Raw genomic sequence first — 19682 nt, 5'->3', positions numbered from 1 at the left:
TAACAAGTGTAAGTGGAAAGCATTAGTTTTAATCTCACAATAAGCCTCCAGCAATCATTTCATGAAGAAGTTTCTTGGCTGTATCATTCTCATCTCTTTCAAAAAGAGCACAGATAATTATGCTAAAAGTTATAACATCCGGACTGCAACCCTTGTCCTTCATTTTTTACCATAAAGACAATGCTTCATCAACCTTTCCCTCTTTACAAAGCCCATTGATCATAGCATTATATGCTGCCACATCTAGATGATAGCCATTATTCAATAAATCCTGAAAAATCTCTTGTGAATCCTTAAGTCTTCCGCCTTTGCATAGTCCATCAATAAGTATCGTGTATGTGTATACATTTGGATGAATGCCCTTGTGAATGACTTTACTGAACAATGCAATTGCCTGATCTAGACGATGGTTTTTGAATAATGCATCTATTAGGGAACTGTAGGTAATTATATCAGCATGTTGACCCCTATCATTCATCTCATCGATAAGCTCCCAAACATAAGAAATTCTTCCTACTTTGCACAGACCATGAATAAGAGAACTGTAAGTTACTGTATTTGGAACCATACCGTTGCAATGCATGTCTTCAAAGAGAATCATGGCTTCATCCATCATTTCAATCTTGCATAATCCACTAATCATTGTGTTGTAGCTATGTACATCAGGGGTTACTCCATTTCGGATCATGTTGTGGAATACATATTTGGCATTCTTTACCTCATGAACTAAGCAATAGCCATTCATTAAAGTATTACAAGTAACAACATCAGGTTTCACACCATGTTTTATCATCACAGCTAACACATTTTTACCTTCTCTCACCTTTCCTCCCTACACAGTGCAACAAACACTGTGTTATAGGTATAAGCATCTGGGTCGATGCTTTTCAATACCATTTCATTGAACAGATGGACTGCTTCCTTTAATTGACCCGAAAGGCAAAACCCGTGAATTAGACAAGTGTAGATGATAACGTCGGGATAAATTCCCTTCGCAACCATTTCTATAAAAAAATCACATGCCTCAGTTAAAAGTTTATCTTTACACAGGCTATCAATTATTGTACTGTACATTAACACACTAGGCCGAATCAATTGCCCTTCAATCTTTCTAAGCAACTGAATGGCAGCTCTCGTTCCTCCGGCTTTACATAGTCCATTGATCAACACGTCCCGTAACTAACTTGGTTCATCTGAAATCCTCGTGCGAACAACTTGTCATGAAAATGCAGTGCTCTTCTAACGTTGCCATTGAGACACATACCATTCATGAGTGTAGTGAAGGTTGCGGTATCCGGCTGATGACCCAATCTGAAGATCTTGGCCAATACCGAAAAAGCTAAGGTCATATGACGCAGTTGGCATAAACAATTGACGAGAATGTTAAAAGTGAAAATGTCTAGCTCAATTCCCTTGAATCCCAATAGTTGAAAAAAGGAAATGGCAGTGTGGAATTGCTTGTTCTTAACTAGGGATCCCAAAATCTTGTTAAATTGAATGATGGATGGGGAAGGACAGGTATTGAGCATGTGATTGAACGAGGCAACGGCATCATCAACATCAACATTGTGAATGAATCGGGTTTGGAGTGAGGAAGAAGGAAAGCAGAGAAGAAAAGGAGGAAACTTGGGAACAGAGAGAGCTTAACCTTGACAATGACATTGGGTATATCAAAGTCGAAGTAAGCGTCTTGGCTCCGAGAAGATGTTATGTGGTTTTGTTTTGAAGTGATCAATGGCAGAATCACGTGCTGTCTTTAGGGTTTTGTCGGTTTTTTCAAAATTAAATTAAACTTATTTTTATATTCTTTATGAATTTTCTTTTATTATACTCATGTTATCTAAAATTGTATCACTCTATAACAGTTATATAATTTATCAATTAAAATATATATTTTGATAAATTAGTGAAGCATAAATATTATAAAGAATATAAAATATTTTAAAAAATACTTTAAATAAAATTATTTGTTTAAAATGCCTTTTATATTAACAAAAATTTTATATTATTTACTCTTTTTTCTTTCCTATATCTCTTTCATTGTAAAAATTAAAATCTAAGATTATGATGATTAAATATTGACATAATAGATAAATAATAAAACAGAGTTAAAAATAAAAAATGAAATTATATATATATATATATATATATTATAGTTTACATATAAATATTTTTTTTGTGAAACAAACATTTTTATGTATTTCATTTGAACCATATAAAAAAAATTAACAATTTTTGTGATTTATTTTATTAATAAATATATTTTATATTGATCTTATATATATAGTTAATTTATATGTAATGTAAATATCTATTTTCTGTAATTTAGATATTTATATCATTATATATGTATACATTTATTTAAATAATATAAATATTTATATTAAAATTTTTCATATTTTTATTTTACATAAAAAATAAATTTTGAAAATAAAGAATTATAAATTTAAAAATATAATAATATTATTTAAAATAAAAATAATTACTCATATAACAAATAAAACATTAAGATTAAATAGTATCTATAATATATTTTTTTTAAAAAATTAAAGTTATTTGATTAATTGAATTAAATAATTAATGCAAATTATTTTAATATATTAATTCAAAATTATCGATTACATTTTTTATATTATTTAGTTTAATTTTTAATGCTTATATTCAAAATTAAACTAAATAAAGATACAAATATAAATTTATAATAATTTTTTATATTCTATTTTTATATAAATATTAAACATTATTTTAGAATATGTGTATATTTTTTTAGATAAAATCTATTGTACTTCTGAGAAAATTTAGTAACTCTCTTACATGTGAAATAATCATCATTGTTAATTTTATGTTAATGTTAATAGATAGTGAAGTTTTTATTTAGTTAAAAAAGTTAATATTCTTTAATCCTTAAGATATTAAAAGAATCACAATCTCTTAATTAAAAAAACATATAATAACCTCTCAAATTTGACTACAGTAGTAAGTACTTATTTTTTAAATTGAGTTTATTTGATTTATAATTTATATAAAATTATATTTTATAATTACAATTAATATGGTGAAATTTTTTATATTATTAAATATTTAAATTTTTATTTAATGAGTATTGTTAGATAAAAACTTATATATATTTATAAAAGACTTAGGGAGTGTATTGGATTAAGATTTTAAAAGACTTTTTTAGTTGAAAAAATTTCTATGGATTTTAAAAGACTTTGTAGGATTTTCATAACTTTTAAGACTTTGCAGAATTTTGCAAGACTTTAAAATCATGATTTTAATGGATTTTACAAGACTTTTAAGTCAAGATTTTAATGAATTCTTCCCTCTATCTTAGCAGCAAGATAGGCTGCAACTAAGGAAACAACATAAGTGAGCTTGAAGCAACAAGGGACCGTTGTCCTTTTACTACTTCAGCAGGTTCTAATTGCAAGATTATTAGTGAAAACTGTCTGGTATGTCCTGGCTGTCCGTAGGAGATAGTCCTGGATTTTGCCTGGGCTTCATTCAGGAAGACCTGGATGGCTTTCCACATGAGAACTAGATTCAGCTTTAAAAGGGACTCCGTAATTGCTGTAGTGACTAGGACATTGGCTTAACAGGTCAAACGCCTTAGGGCAACAAAATTGAAAACCTTCCAGACATTTTTCGTTTCTCACAAGCAAGAATCGAACATGCGCTAGCGGATCAAGTCACAAGCTTATAGACAAAACTTTTTTGACTTTTTCTATACAGTCTATATAGGGCTAGCAAGCATTTGAACAGAAGCTCAAATGCCTACAAGTACGGGGGCGTTGGTAGAGATTGAGCGACTCTTCCCGACCTTCAATAAAAAAAAAAAAAGATAAGTTCCGTCGCTGGCCTCTTTCTTCGGGCATGAACCCGACCTGTCAAGAACTCTGATTTAACTGTCAGGCTAGCTAGATGCTTCACACATTTCAATCTATGCTAGTTTCCCTGTGAAGCATCTAGAGTTGGAGGGGTTCACCTTGATAGGGTTCCATTTCGTAGAGCTCGGGATGGAAAACCAATAGAAATGACTATACGATTTTGGTTCTTTTATCAGGTTGGGTTGTCACATCCACGTTAGCGAAACCCCTGTGCTGCAGATAGACCCCTTCCTAACCTAAAAAGCTACTTTCCCGATCTCGTTGATTAGGTCAAGATACCCACCCTAGGGCCATTCCATCTTTCCATCGTAGAATGATAATGAGAAAGCATGGGAGGGCGGATTGATCTTGCGGGGCACTTACTCCCGTTACAAGAATGAAATGACGCCCCAGCTTGACTCGAGACCAAGACTCCTTACAACTCGCACTGAGCGGCCAAGCTCGAATAAGCCCTCATTCTGGTTTTGGATAAACAATTGGATTTTTTTTTTCTTCTATTCCATTCCCATCTGCCCTGGGTTTCTTCGTCCTACCTTTGGATAAGGTTACCAGACTTGGTTGCCTGCCACGGGCCCTTTTGAAACCAACTAAGTCAAGGTCAATTACACAAAGCTAAAGAAAAAGTTCTCAAAAGAATAAGGATTAAGTTAGTGTTCAGTGAGCTCGAGATAGCTGCCTGACAAGAGGAAAGGACACCTGGGTTTTTTTTTGCCTTAGCCCCCGGTTACACCAAAACACACCACACCTGAAAAAACTTGACTTACAATAGACCCAAAACCCCTGCATACCTTTTTTCTACCATAAGGCCTCCCTGGCTTCTTATTTAGGTTTGATCTTTTGTAGATTCAGGTCTAGAAAGAAAGTACCTTTGCCCTGCCTGATACTGCCCATCGTGCCCCAAATCACATTCCATAAATCGAAAGGGGAAGCCTACTCATCCATCAGCTCCTCTCGTAGATCGGTTTAGTTTTACGAAGCATCTAAGCACAGTTCACTCGCGTTGATCAATCAAAAGCTTTACCATTTCCAAAAAATGAACGGAAAGCCGCCCAGCAAGAAACGTCACTATGCACCTCGGCCTCAGTGCGTCCTACTTGTGTCATTCATGTTTTAAGCCTGCTATACATCTGATGAATCTATATTTTTACTGATATTTTAGCATAATTCTAACACAATTAATAAGAAAAATATATGAAGAAAGTAGAAAAACTCAGAAAGAAAAGAAGGAATTGAAGTTTGTTTACATATGTAGTTATTTTAGCAATTATAGAAATTTTGCTTAGAAATTAAGTTTTTAATCTTGTTTTTGAAGGAATAAATTGAGCAAGGATCATGGAAATGGAGGCTTGAAGACAAGGAAGAAGAAAGAAGCAAGTCTGGACTCCAAAAACACAAGACCAAGAAAGTGCAGACTCGGCGTGATCACTATTGTCAGTAAAAATGAGCGTTCCAGAGAGCCTTTAACCTGGCGAGTTGCGCGTAATCACTTTTATTCATAAGAGTGATCACGCGCAACCACTTGAACTCTGCGTAGTCACTTTTATCAGCAAGAGTGATAGTTTCAGAGAGCCTTCAATATCAGGAAAGTTGCGCGTGGTCATTTTTTCTCATAAAAGTGTTAACGCGCAACCATAAACCTTCTGCGTGGCTACTATTTCTCATAAAAGTGATAACGCGCAAATCTGGAAAATTCTATAAATAACAGAAACATGCAGATTTTTCGGAGTTCAGTTTTATTTTTTCATTTTTCTGTTAGATCTCGTTGAGAGAGATTGAGAGAGAAGATTGGGGTCAAGTCTTGAATCTTCCACAAAGAGGAATCGGATTGGAGCTTCTGGCCATGACTTCTTGGAGTTTTTCTTCTTCTCCTTCTTCTTTCTCTTTCTCTTCTCCCATGTCTGAGTAGTTTTCTTGTAGTTAGGGGTTTATGAAACTCGAATTGATGTATTAATTTGACTCTTGCTTCTGAATTTTGAGTTCTTGGATTAATTGAATTGTGAATTCTGTTTTTCTTGCAATTTATGAATGAAAATTCATTTGATTCATCTTAGAGGGACAATTACCAATGGAAGTTGGATTTGCTTCTCCGATCTGAGTTAGTAATTAGAATTTGGGGATTTCTTAGGGATAAGGAGACCTAATTCTGCAATCTTAAGGTTCTAAGTCTTAATGCAACTTGGAATTGAACTTCACCTAAGGGATTAGGGTGGTTTAGTTGCTTGTTAGGGTCAATGAGTTAAGGAATTAACCTTTGGATATTGCTATGCGAAACTGATTGTCAATTAACCAAGTTCTTGAATGTTCAGAGGCATAATTGAATTAATACTGATATTCTTGGGAAGTAAATTCCTAACTATTCTTCATTCCTATCTCATTTCATTACATACTCTATTTTTCTGCAAGTTCTTTGCTTTAATTACTTTGGTTTACTGCTGTTATATGTTACAAATCTCATTCCAAAATTCGTATGGCTCAAATGGTTATAATTCTGTGAAGTGGTACTTGAAACCTAAATTCCCTGTGGAGACGATATTCTGATCTTAAATTTACTCATCACTTGTTGTAATTCTAGTGCACTTGCTAGTGTTAGATTGCGAACAACAAGTTTTTGGCGCCGTTGCCGGGGAAGCCTACTCATCCATCAGCTCCTCTCGTAGATCGGTTTAGTTTTACAAAGCATATAAGCACAGTTCACTCGCGTTGATCAATCAAGAGCTTTACCATTTCCGAAAAATGAACGGACCAAGCCTTATCAAAGGCCCAACAAGAGACCTCACTATGCACCTCGGCCTCAGTGCGTCCTACTTATGTCATTCATGTTTTAAGCCTGCTATACATCCTTGCTCCATCTACCATTCCTGACAATCCATCCTATCTTTAGTAGTGGCCTAAGGCTCAATGATGGATCTTCTGCGCTAAGGCTAGCATCTCATCCCATCTATCATCTACTTAAAGTTGCTACGTAGGGAGAATGGCTAAGGCAGAAAAGACATCCATGCATGTCACCCATAATAATCTCACGGATAACATCTATCAGCCATCTATGAACAGAGTTTAATAACCTTTGATTCAGCCAGTTTCCTATGGCAAATATTCGTCTCTTCCCTGCTCCTTCAACCGATTGACCCATTCTGTAAGGACTCTGACAGAAACCCTCCGTGGTCGAGGTTTGAAAGCAATAAATCGAGTTAGATTCGGTACGGTAGCAATCGAAGGCGAGAAGCAGAAGCAGAATTAGCTGCTGAATCCGCAGTTTCAGTTTTAGTTGTTGAATCTGTTGCTGGAGCAAAGATTGTTGCTTAGAATATATCGCCTACGCCTTTTTCTTTGTGAATAATTCTGGTTTTTTGATTAGACGATCCCTTAAAGTTGTCAATCCGCACCTTTGCGTGAGCAAAAAGCGAAGACTTTACTTTTTCCTTTGTTTTCTTACTATAAAAAAAAGAGTTGTGGTTGGTTGTTGACCAACAGAAAGAAAAGCATGGGAGAAAGAGAAAGATGCACATAGGGACTCATTTAGCAATCTCCGAGAGCAGCAACCTGCTGCCAATCCTGTGGAGGAGCACCTTTCGCGCCTTCTGGCACATCGACCTCTCCCACTTTCTTGTTTTGTCCTGCGCTAAGCAAGCGAGTCTTTCATTCCTTGCTCAAGTAAGTGAGGACAAGCCCCTTTCGTTTATCCGGATCTGCCTATCCGGGGACTTCTCCAATAACCTATTATGGTAAACTTCAAGCGAGATTAGGACATTGGTATATTGTTAATTTTCTTTTAGTTGTAAAATTAATTATTTTACTTTTTGACACGTCAATTTGTTTGTCACATAATATCTAACACATTAGAATTTATAATATTTATAAATTTTTTAAATACAAATTGTATTCTTCTGATAACTGAATAAGATTCCCTTTTTATGGGTTTATCAATTGTGTATCAATATGATTGCAGTTCCAAATTCTTTTCAAATCACTTTGGAGTGTTTTTATTTTCTCATCAAATTGAGTTAAATTTCTTAAAAACCTTTCATTTGTGTTTGAAGAGATAAATCCATGTGTATGCATAGGTTTGTATACACAAATTCAAATGGTTCAATAGCAATATATAATAGTTTGACAAAAAAAAAAAAGCAATATGTAATAGAGAAAAAAAAAGTATTTTGCCACATTGATAAGCATAAGAAAAATGAAATTTATTATCTTTAATCTCTATTATTATAATCTTTCCATATTAGATCAAGTACTCTTGAAACTTTATTTTCTATTTTTTTTTTATCTCTCTTTATTCTACATTCCACGGGTAAGTACAAAAAAAGGTTATTCTAAATTATTAAGCCTACAACAAAAAAAGAAAAAGAGAAAGTAAAGTCTCAAAGCTATTAATAGAAGAAAAGCAACTAAAGTTCAAAATTTGTAGGCAATATTTAGAAGGTGAGAGCTAAGCTTTTTGGGTTTGGAAAGCATGACCATGTGATCCGAACCCTTAATCTCCATCACCTCAGCATATGGAGCTGTTCTCTCAATAACCCATCGTTGCATATCCTCTTTTACGAGTTTGTCACTTTTGTTCATGATGAAAACTTTTGGTACCCTCCCATTCCTCTGCTTTGTCATGACTGTTTCTCTCAATAATAATTCAACATTGTTCCTGTTAGGGAAACACTAGTCTTCCAGTCTCTGCTCTGAAATGGTGACGTCCTTCTAACTACCGCTGACGTGGGGAGGGTACCTGCAAAAGGCACTCCGATGTTGAAGCCAAGATTCGGTTTTGAGCAATAAATGTTATTTAATAATGAAAAGTCAACCCTTTACCTATACTTCCTACCTTCCTTTTATAGGCATTGTTATGGGCTAATGGACCTACTGAATCAGCCTTGATTTTGACCCTTTACTTTAAAGTAGATAATGCCCTGATTATTACTCTTAATTGGGTTAATTACCTTCTAATTTTGACAAAAGGTATTCGGCCAAACTGGGCTGAATAGGTACTCGGTTTCTTTTTTCTATATGTAGGACTGAGTAGTTCCTTATCCAGTACACTAGTATCCCAAGCACGAAGAGGTACGAGGCAAGGGCATAATAATATACAGGTGCCAAGAACTTGTAGATGAGAGGGTACCCGATTTTTTGGGATGGATAGGAATACTGAGGGGGGTGTTCAGTTTAAGCAACGTAAGTAAGCCGAGTAGGGTATTCGGTTTAAGTATAGAAAAATTAGGGGGGTGTGTGCACCGAAGGGTAAAAATAAAAAACCATAAAAATAAAATAAATAATAATGAAAAAAGATCATTCTAGAACTTCAGGTTTTTTAGGGTTTCAGGATTTTTTAGGGTTTCCTCGATGTGTGTGCGTAAGACGAAGGAATGTCCGCTTTGAACCGTTGAGCTGGATGAGATCTAATGGTTCGGAAGGGAGGCGACCCTTCGTATGTCCTAGAGCACATCTCCTATAAATACATGGTGGTCCAGGTCTTTTATACTCCACTTTTTCTCTGAGCCGAGAAGTATACACTGTTGCTCCAAACAGAAGGGTACTCAAATTTTCTCTCTTTCTTCCAAACCGACTACCTGTGAGGTACGTTTAGTCTTGTCTTCTCTCTCTTATTTTATCATGGCCGAATCCTTAGAATGAGAGGACTCGTTGTCAGACTCATCTAGGTTGACCAGTATTGGTGGTCAAAATGTTTAGAGAACCAAAAGGGGGGTGAGTTTTCTTTAAGATCGAGTGGGGTGAATGAAGAGGAAGTAGAGACTCATTTTAGAGAATGCAGTGATGAAGCCAAATCGTCTGGGTCTACTGATTCTGACTCTTCCAAACTCCTACCAAGCATGAGCCCTCCTAGGGAAAGACCAGTATTTCTCCCCTGTGCAGTTCCCGGATACGAGTGGGTATACAGTGAAGTAGCCGCCTACTTCTCTCAATTTAGAAAAAATAGGACTCTTCAATCTTTTGTTGACCATTACGAAATTTCATTATGGGAATGTTCCGATCCCTACCCCATATCCATCAACCCTTGTTGAGGAGAGGAAACTGGGAACCCTGATTTTGTTTTTCTAGGGGGTGCCAGGATGACTAACACCTTCTTTGTATATGATTATATGTTTAGAGAATTAGGTATAAGGCTGCTCTTTGACGACTTCCAAATGGGAGTACTTAGGGTTTTAAATGTAGTGCTGACACAACTCCATCCGAATGGGTGGGCAGCTATCCACCTTGCTAAGTCTGATGGCAACCGGAATTGCCACTGTTTAAGCCTTATGCTTCATCTTTTAAGGGTTTCAAGACCAGCTACTTCAAAGTAACCATCCACCCTGTAGGTAGAAATTTTTTCTTTGATAGTGAAAACAATCCCCTCTTTCCCTTCTACTGGACCCGAGTGCCTTGTCGGTACGACTGGATTCCTGAGGACCCGTTGTCGGCTAGAGAGTTATCGACTTTGGATTACTTGAAGTCTCTTCCCCGAGAGCTTCCTGCCCGACACATACTCCTAGTGTTAAAATCTCCTCATCCTCGTCTGAACATGGATGATATATTTCGTCCTTATGATTTAGTTTTTGAATCAAGTTGTATTGATTTGACTTTTTGTTTTTATTGTAGGTTTGATGGCTCAACGTGGTGTTAACGTACCAACATATCGTTAAACCTTGAAGACCAGGACAGCTGAAAATACACCCATTGAGGAGCACCAAAACCTTCAACTCGACCACATGCCAGAGATAACCGAGCTTCGTCCTTCTCCCCGAGACCTTGCCATTACAGAGAGTTAGCCCAAGAAGCGTAGAGAAAAGGGGAAGGAAAAGGAGAAAGGCAAAGAAAAAGAGGCCAAGAGGGAGAAAAAGAGAAAGCATTCCCATTCGGGTAGACCGAGTGGCTCAGAGGGGGCACGAAGTCAAGCTCAAGGTGATATGATGGCTGGGGTCAGTAGCTCTACAAACTCTGCTATTCCCCCAGCTATCTTATCCGACACCTTCCTTGTCCCAGGGGTACATGTTGAACGAGTGGTTGCCCTTGACTTGCTTTCTGATTTAGGAAAGGATGCGGTCGGCAACCTGGACCTTGAGTCCTTGTGGTGATGCTACGTAGAGCTACAAATTCGATCCATGATGATGCTCCAAAGACTAGCTTTGGAGCCCATACTCGAGGTGAAGAGGGTGTAGAACGAGTGCTCCTCCTCTCAGCAAGCTTTGGCTAATAACGAAGAGATTCGGTTGAATCTTTCTGAGACCAACAAAGCTTTGGAGGCCAAGATTATTCAGTACAAAGAACACTATCATATAGTGGAGAGTCGGCTCCAGGCCACCGAGCAAGCACTGAGGGCTAAGGAGGAAGAACTAGAGGCTTTAAGGGTAAAGTCTTTGGGAATAGAGGAGGCCCTAAGGGCCAAATCTATTGAAATGGAAGAGGCATTGGCTCTTGACAGGCAAAAGGCTGATGCTGGGATGAAGGCCTTTGCTGACAAGTGTTCGGTCCAAGTGGCTATCAAACACGAGTTGGGCATGTTCACCAATGCTATGGTTTCTGCCAAGTGCCAGTCGACTTCCATTTTGATCTTACCAAAGACTTTTTCGGTGGCAGGTTTTTACCATACAACGAAGTAGATGATGACATGGAACCTGACACCGAAGTCCCCTCCCGAGTCAAAGTTAATAACAATGCTCTCGCTTCTGAGTCCCCTGGTCCTGACGCACCTTGTCCTGATGCCAAAGAGGAGGGAAATTAAAAATAGGTCTTTGTTTTTTCTTTGTATTCATGGGCCGATAGCGCCCAAATTTTGTAATCCATCTTAGTTTTGAAATACAATTTCTCTTTTTTTTCTTCTTCCTGTGCTTTGTACATTTGAAGTATTATTAAATAACTTAACCAAATATAGTCGAATACTTGTTATAATCCAAAAAATATACGTAAGAGAAACATCTGTAACCGAATACTTGTATATTTGAAAAATACTTATTAATTTAATAATGATTCATCCTTAATCGAGTAGGGGTATTCGAGAGGGAATTAATTCAACCTTAACCAAGTAGAGATACTTGGGAGGGAATTTAAATAATGATTCATCCTTGGCCGAGTAGGGGTACTCGGGAGGGAATTAATTCAACCTTAGCCAAGTGGAGATACTTGGGAGGGAATTTAAATAATGATTCATCCTTGGCCAAGTAGGGGTACTCGGGAGGGAATTAATTCAACTTTAGCCAAGTGGAGATACTTGGGAGGGAATTTAAATAATGATTCATCCTTGGCCGAGTAGGGGTACTCAGGAGGGAATTAATTCATTGATAAGGTGCCTCATTAAAAACCTTCCCAGAAAACCCCTTTTTACTTTCTTTTAAGAGGACAAAACCTGGGCGGGGAAAAGAGTGCACCGATTATATGTTACAGGTGTTTAACTAAAATAATGCTTTAAATGCGTGATGTTCCAAGTTCTCGGTATAAGCTTTCCTTCCAATGTCTCTAACTTGTATGCTCCATTGTCTAATCATGCCGCTACCCGAAAGGGTCCTTCCTAGTTGGCTGCTAATTTCCCTTCTCGTCAGTCTCAGCATGTTTCTCCAGTTACTCGCCATACTAAGTCATCCACATAAAACTGTCTTTGGTTGATTTTGGAATTGAACTTCCTTGCCATCATTCTTCTGCTAGCCTCGGTCATTATTGCCGCTTGGCCACGTACTTCATCTAGTAAATCCAAGTTGACGGCTAGAGATTCATCATTAGCCGATTCCTCAAAGTTTTCCCTTCAAAATGATGGTCCTCTAATCTCTACCGGTACCATGGCATTAGTACCATAGGTAAGCCGAAAGGGAGTCTCCTTTGTGGTGGTTTGCGGCGTACACCGATAAGCCCATAAGATCTCAGGTAGTTTCTCTACCCATTCTCCTTTGGCTGAGCCCAACCTTCTTTTTAACTCATGTAAGATGACTTTATTGGCAACCTCAGCCTGGGTTGATTTTGGAATTAAACTTCCTTGCCATCATTCTTCTCCTAGCCTCGGTCATTATTACCGCTTGGCCACGTATTTTATCTAGTAAATCCAAGTTGACGGCTAGAGATTCGTCATTGGCCGATTCCTCAAAGTTTTCCCTTCAAAATTATGGTTCTCTAATTTCAACCGGTACCATGGCATTAGTACCATAGGTAAGCCGAAAGGGAGTCTCCTTTGTGGTGGTTTGTGGCGTACACCGATAAGCCCATAAGATCTCAGGTAGTTTCTCTGCCCATTCTCCTTTGGCTGAGCTCAACCTTCTTTTTAACTCATGTAAGATGACTTTATTAGCAGCCTCGGCCTAGATTGATTTTGGAATTGAACTTCCTTGCCATCATTCTTCTGCTAGCCTTGGTCATTATTGCCGCTTGGCCACGTACTTCATCTAGTAAATCTAAGTTGATGGCTAGAGATTCGTCATTGACCGATTCCTCAAAGTTTTCCCTTCGAAATGATGGTTCTCTAATCTCAACTGGTACCATGGCATTAGTACCATAGGTAAGCCAAAAGGAAGTCTCCTTTGTGGTGGTTTGCAGCGTACACCGATAAGCTCATAAGATCTCAGGTAGTTTCTCTGCCCATTCTCCTTTGGCTGAGCTCAACCTTCTTTTTATATCATGTAAGATGACTTTATTGGCAGCCTCGGCCTGGGTTGATTTTGGAATTGAACTTCCTTGCCATCATTCTTCTGCTAGCCTCGGTCACTATTGCCGCTTGGCCACGTACTTCATCTAGTAAATCCAAGTTGACGGCTAGAGATTCGTCATTGACCGATTCCTCAAAGTTTTCCCTTCGAAATGATGGTTCTCTAATCTCAACCAGTACCATGGCATTAGTACCATAGGTAAGCTGAAAGGAAGTCTCCTTTGTGGTGGTTTGTGGCGTACACCGATAAACTCATAAGATCTCAGGTAGTTTCTCTGCCCATTCTCTTTTGGCTGAGCCCAACCTTCTTTTTAACTCATGTAAGATGACTTTATTGGCAGCCTCGGCTTGGGTTGATTTTGGAATTGAACTTCCTTGCCATCATTCTTCTACTAGCCTCGGTTATTATTACCGCTTGGCCACGTACTTCATCTAGTAAATCCAAGTTGATGGCTAGAGATTCGTCATTGGCCGATTCCTCAAAGTTTTCCCTTCAAAATGATGGTTCTCTAATCTCAACCGGCACCATGGCATTAGTACCATAGGTAAGCCGAAAGGGAGTATCCTTTGTGGTGGTTTGCGGCGTACACCGATAAGCCCATAAGATCTCAGGTAGTTTCTCTACCCATTCTCCTTTGGCTGAGCCCAACCTTCTTTTTAACTCATGTAAGATGACTTTATTGGCAGCATTAGCCTGACCATTAGTATGGGGATGTTCAACGGATGTGACCCTATTTTTGATGTGGAGCCCTTCCAAAAATTCATTAAATCGGTGATCCTGTAATTAAGGCATGAGGAAGACCGAATCGGGTAATAATGTTTTTCCATGTGGACTTCTGCATGTTATTGGCCATAATGGTGGCGAGTGGTTCATCTTCAATCTACTTGGTGGAGTAATCCACAGCGACAATAAGGAATTTACATTGCCCTTTTGCCAAGGGAAAAGGACCGAGGAGGTCCATTCCCCAAATGGCAAAGGGCCAGGGAGAGCTTATGGAATGCAAGGTGTCGGCACTTTGGTGTAAATGAGGATCGTATTGTTGACAGGGGATGCACTTCTTCACAAATGCTTGGCAATCTTAGGTGAGTGTCGGCCAAAAATATCTAGCTCTTAGTATCTTAGCCGCCATGGTTCGTCCACCCGAATGGGTACTACAGATATCTTCATGAATTTCCCTCATGACATAGCTAGCTTGATCTTCATCAAGACATTTAAGCATAGGTATTGAAATTCCTCTTCTGTATAATTCTTTGCCGAGAAGGAGGTACTTAGCTGTATGCATTCTTATTTTCTTAGTTGAGGTTGGATCCATTGGCAAGCTGCTGCTGGCGAGGTATTGAATGATCGGGGTCATCTAATTTTGAGGCATATTTTCTATGTCCATGCACTCTTGTTTGGCAATGCTAGGTTGGGGGATTTCCTGATGGATCACGCTTTGTAATTGCCCAGGTTTCCTTTGACTAGCAAGCCTATCGGCTTGTTCGTTCATAGTCCTCGGTGTATGTCAAACATGTACTTTGTCAAAATTATCCCTCATATTTTTGAATTCGTGATAATATTGGAGCATAACTGAATCCTTCACTTGATATGTTTCATTGACCTGTTCGGCCACTATTTTTGTATCACTCCAACAAGTTATACGTTTTACTCCAATTTCTTTTGCCAATTTGAGACTAGCTAGCAGAGCTTCATATTCGGCTTGGTTGTTGGAGGCTTTGAATCCAAACTGAATAGATCGTTCAATAGTTATAGTGTTCGGCCCTTCAAGTATAATTCCTGCTCCACTACCCAGTCAGTTTGATAATCCATCAACATGCAAGTTTCACATATACAAGCTGGTGTGTTTCTATCGTCTAGGCTACTAACCGACCAGCTAGCTCTGGTTTCCTTAGAATTTTGGCTATTGGGCAATCGGTTCGCACCACCACCCGATGACTTTGGAAGTAATGTCTTAACCATCGAGCTGTGTGGATTAGGGCTAACACCACTTTTTCCATTAGCTGATAGCGAGTTTTGGGACCTTGGAGTGTCCGGCTGATGAAGTAGATAGGGACCAGTTCAAGTATTTCTTGTAGTACGACCGAGTTGATGGCATTTTTTGATACAGCCAAGTAAATAATTATATCTTTTTCGGGCTTCAGTTTTGTTAACACAGGCGGTGTTGCTAACATATTTTTATATTGGATGAAGGCCGCTTCACATTCGTTAGTCCAAACAAACTTTTGGGATTTTTTAAACAAGTCAATGAAAGGCCGAGACCTGTCCACCATGATGGGCAAAAATCTGGCAAGGGCAGCAATACGACCGGCAAGTCTTTGGACCTCCTTGATATTCTGAGGACTGGTCATTTCGATTATAGCTTGGCATTTGTCAGGGTTCGCCTGAATTCCCCTCTCAGATAACATAAACCCCAGAAACTTGCCACCGGCTATCCCAAATGTACACTTTTCGGGGTTAAACAACATCTCATATTTCCTGGCTTCCCCGAATACCTCCTTTAGATAAGCGAGATGCTGTTTCAAGGTAGTAGATTTAACGACTATATCATCTACATAAACTTCTATGCATTTTCCCACTTGTCTTTCAAAAATTTTATTCATCAACCTCTTATACATCGCCCCTGCATTACTCGATAACAAAAATTTGCTGAGTTTGTAATGAATGTCGTCTTCTCTTCATCGGGGGGATACATCCGGTTTTGATTGTACCTAGAATAAGCATCCAAAAAATTGAGTATCCTGTGGCCAGCTGCGCCGTTCACCAGGGTATCAATATTTGGTAAAGGATATGCGTCTTTTGGGCATGCCTTGTTGAGGTCTGTGAAGTCTGTGCACATTCGCCATTTGCCATTTGTTTTTTTGACCATGACCATATTGGCCAACCAAGTAGAATATCTAACCTCTCGGATAAAACCAGCCTGTAGCAACTTAGCAGTTTCCTCTTCCATTGCCTTTGCTCTGTCGTCACTAATCTTCCTCTTCTTTTGTGCTATCGGTTTGGCCCTCTTATAAACCGATAGGCGATGACAGAGAAATGCAGGGTCTATGTCGGGCATGTCCGAAGCTGACTAGGCAAACAAATCAGCATTACGTTGCATTATTCCCTGAAAGTCTTGCCTCTCTTCTACAGACAAACCGACACCCAGATAAGTAACCTGTTCAGGCTTTGGTCCAATCTGAAAAGGCTGCTTATTTTCATTGGGTTCAACCCGACACCCCTCATCAACCCTAGGGTCCAGTTCAATTTCCAAATCCTCTCTAGACCGAGGGGATACAATATTTACATCTCGTCTATAGTCTTGGAGTGGTTTGAGGCATAGGCTTGCAAAATAACATTTCCTTGCTGTCTTTTGGTCAGCATGGACTGTGACAATTTGACCCCTTTTTAATGAAAATTTCATAGCCAAGTGAGGAGTGGACAATATGGCCTTCAACTTATTAAGGGATGGTCTGCCGAGTAGTATATTATACGAGATATTTGCGTGTACAACTAGATAAGTGACTTTGATATGCTTTTCCTCGTGCTCTGACCCGAATGAGGTGTACAAGTCAATACATCCCAGGGTTTCTACTCATTCCTCGGAGAAACTGACCAGTGGTTCGTTATATTCTCTGAGTTCTTCTTTTGGTATGCCCAACTGCTTGAACGTAATCCAGTACAAAATATTGGGCGAGCTCCCTTGATCAATTAGTGTTTTCCGGATGGTACAATTAAGAATGTCCATGGGATCATCTTGTACCGGTTCCACTCCTTGAAAGTCATCATCTGTGAATGTGATAGGTGGGATTCAGATTCTACTGCCAAATGAAATGTTATTAACAGAGAGGACCTGCTTGAGATGTCTCTTTCTAGCTGAATGAGTGGGTCCTCTACCTGCAAACCCACCAGCTATGGTGTTAATAACTCTCTTCGGGTATTTTTTTCTTTCGTCATATCATTTTACAAAAGGTTCTCGTGATCGGCTCCACTGTCGTTCGGGTTGCCTATCCTCGTACCTTCTTGAGGATTTGGGGTACCGATCTCTCCCTCTTTCGGTACAATTGGTAGGGTTTGTTTGGACAAATCCTCTAAGGTTCCCGTCCTTGATCAAATCTTCAATTTTATCTTTTAGGGTCGTGCATTCCTCTGTCGTATGACCCCTATTGCGATGGTATCGACAAGATTTGCTCTTATCTGCCCGAGGGAGTGTGTTGGCATGTCTAGGCATACTCAAGATTTCTGTTGCTAAGGCCTGATCAAGTACCCTGGATCTGTTAGTGTTGAGTGTGGTGTAAGAGGGGTATTTAGGCCCCCTGGGAGGCCTCTCGGGCTCATTCCTTTTATTTTCTTGCCGGGGTCTAAAAGTTTCTCTTTTGTCTACATTTTTTGAATTAGACCCCTGGTCCATCCAAATTTGATTTTGATACTCAACTAATTCCTTCATTTGCATATACTTTGCAGTCGACTCCTTAATTCATTCAAGTTAGCTGGCGGTTTTTTGCAAATGCTATTAACGAAAGGCCCGACCTTAAGAGCCGTTGTAAGGTGGTGTATGGCCACAGCTGGAATGCACACATGGTTCTGAAACATGATCACCTCGTTCTCATCACAGTTGAACTTTAAGTCCTTTCCCTCACTCTTCTGTCTCATCATGTCTTGCAGGAGAACATCTCCCTGCTAAGCCTCTCGGATGTCCACCAAGAAGTCATTGTGGATCGTCGTTGTCGCGAGATACAAACTCTTTGGCTTTACCTCTATAGCCAAGTTCATGTCCCGAAACTCCTCAATCAACTCCATTTCCTTCACCATTATTGCTACCATGTGCAATAAGTTCCTACTCAATGCATCGGCCACCACACTTGCCTTGCCAGGATGGTAAGACAACGTGAAATCATAGTCCTTGAGGAATTCCATCTACCTCCTCTGCCGCATATTCAGCTCTCTCTGATTGAATAAGTATTTCAAACTCTTGTGATCACTGAATACTTCAAACCTTGCTCCATAAAGGTAGTGCCTCCACACCTTGAGTGCAAAGTCCATCGTGGCTAACTCCAAGTCATGCGTCAGGTAGTTAACTTCATGAGGTTGCAATTGCCTTAAGACATAGGAAACTACTCTTCTGTCTTGCATCAAAACACACCCAAGTCCATGCCCAGATGCATCACAAAATATAGCAAACTTCTGCTTCGGGTCAGGCAGAACTAACACAGGTGTTGAGGTTAACTTCCCCTTTAGCTCTAGGAAACTAGCTTCACATTCTCTGCTCTATTCAAATTCTTTCCCTTTATGGGTCAGCTTTGTCAAAGGTAAAGCTATTTTAGAAAATCCTTTAATAAATTTCCTGTAATAGCCTGCTAGTCCTAGAAAACTGTGGATCTCCGTCACATTCATTGGTCTCGACCATTGGGCTACTGCTTCCACCTGCACATGGTCCACCATAATTCCATCCTTGGACACTACATGTCTCAAAAATTGAATTTGTGATAACCAAAACTCGCACATGGAGAATTTAGCGTACAACAGCCTTTCCCTCAGAATCTGCAAAATGATCCTTAAGTGCTCGACATGCTCCTCCTGAGTCTTTGAATAAATTAGGATGTCATCAATGAACATCACTACAAACTTATCCAAAACTCATGGAAGATTCTGTTCATGTAGTCCATGAACACAGCAGGTGCATTGGTCACTCCAAACGACATCACCAAGTACTCATAGTGAATATACCACGTCCTGAAAGCCGTCTTGGGTACATCCTCGTCCTTCACCCTAATCTTATGGTACCTCGATCTCAAGTCAATCTTTAAAAATACTGCAGCTCCCTTCAACTGGTCCATCAAATAGTTAATTCTAGGAAAATGGTACTTGTTCTCTATCGTTACTTTGTTCAACTGCCTGTAATCAACACACATCCTCATATTCCCATCTTTCTTCTTCACCAAGAGCACTGGTATTCCCTATGGTGACGCACTTGATCTCACAAACCGCTTCTATAACAAATTCTCTACTTGCTTCTTGACCTCTACTAATTCCACCAGTGACATCCTATATGGTGCAACAAAAATTAGGCTCGCTCCCAGAATAAGGTCGATCGTGAATTCTGTCTCTCTCTCTAGCGGTAACTCAGAAACATCTTCAGGGAAAACTTCCGAGAAGTCTCTCACCACCGAGATATAATTCGGCTCCACTCCACTTTCGG

General features: G+C 39.1%; 1 pseudogene; it reads right to left on the bottom strand.

The window, feature by feature from the left end:
* Positions 1-34: 34 nt before the first annotated feature.
* LOC113850794 lies at positions 35-8495 on the bottom strand (annotated as a pseudogene).
* Between the last annotated feature and the right edge of the window lie 11187 nt (positions 8496-19682).

Source organism: Abrus precatorius, unplaced genomic scaffold (genome assembly GCF_003935025.1).
Source record: "Abrus precatorius isolate BTA unplaced genomic scaffold, Abrus_2018 Scaffold9, whole genome shotgun sequence".
NCBI lineage: Eukaryota > Viridiplantae > Streptophyta > Magnoliopsida > Fabales > Fabaceae > Abrus > Abrus precatorius.
The sequence above is the reverse complement of the archived record's forward strand: the minus strand, read 5'-3'. Positions and strand labels throughout refer to the sequence as shown.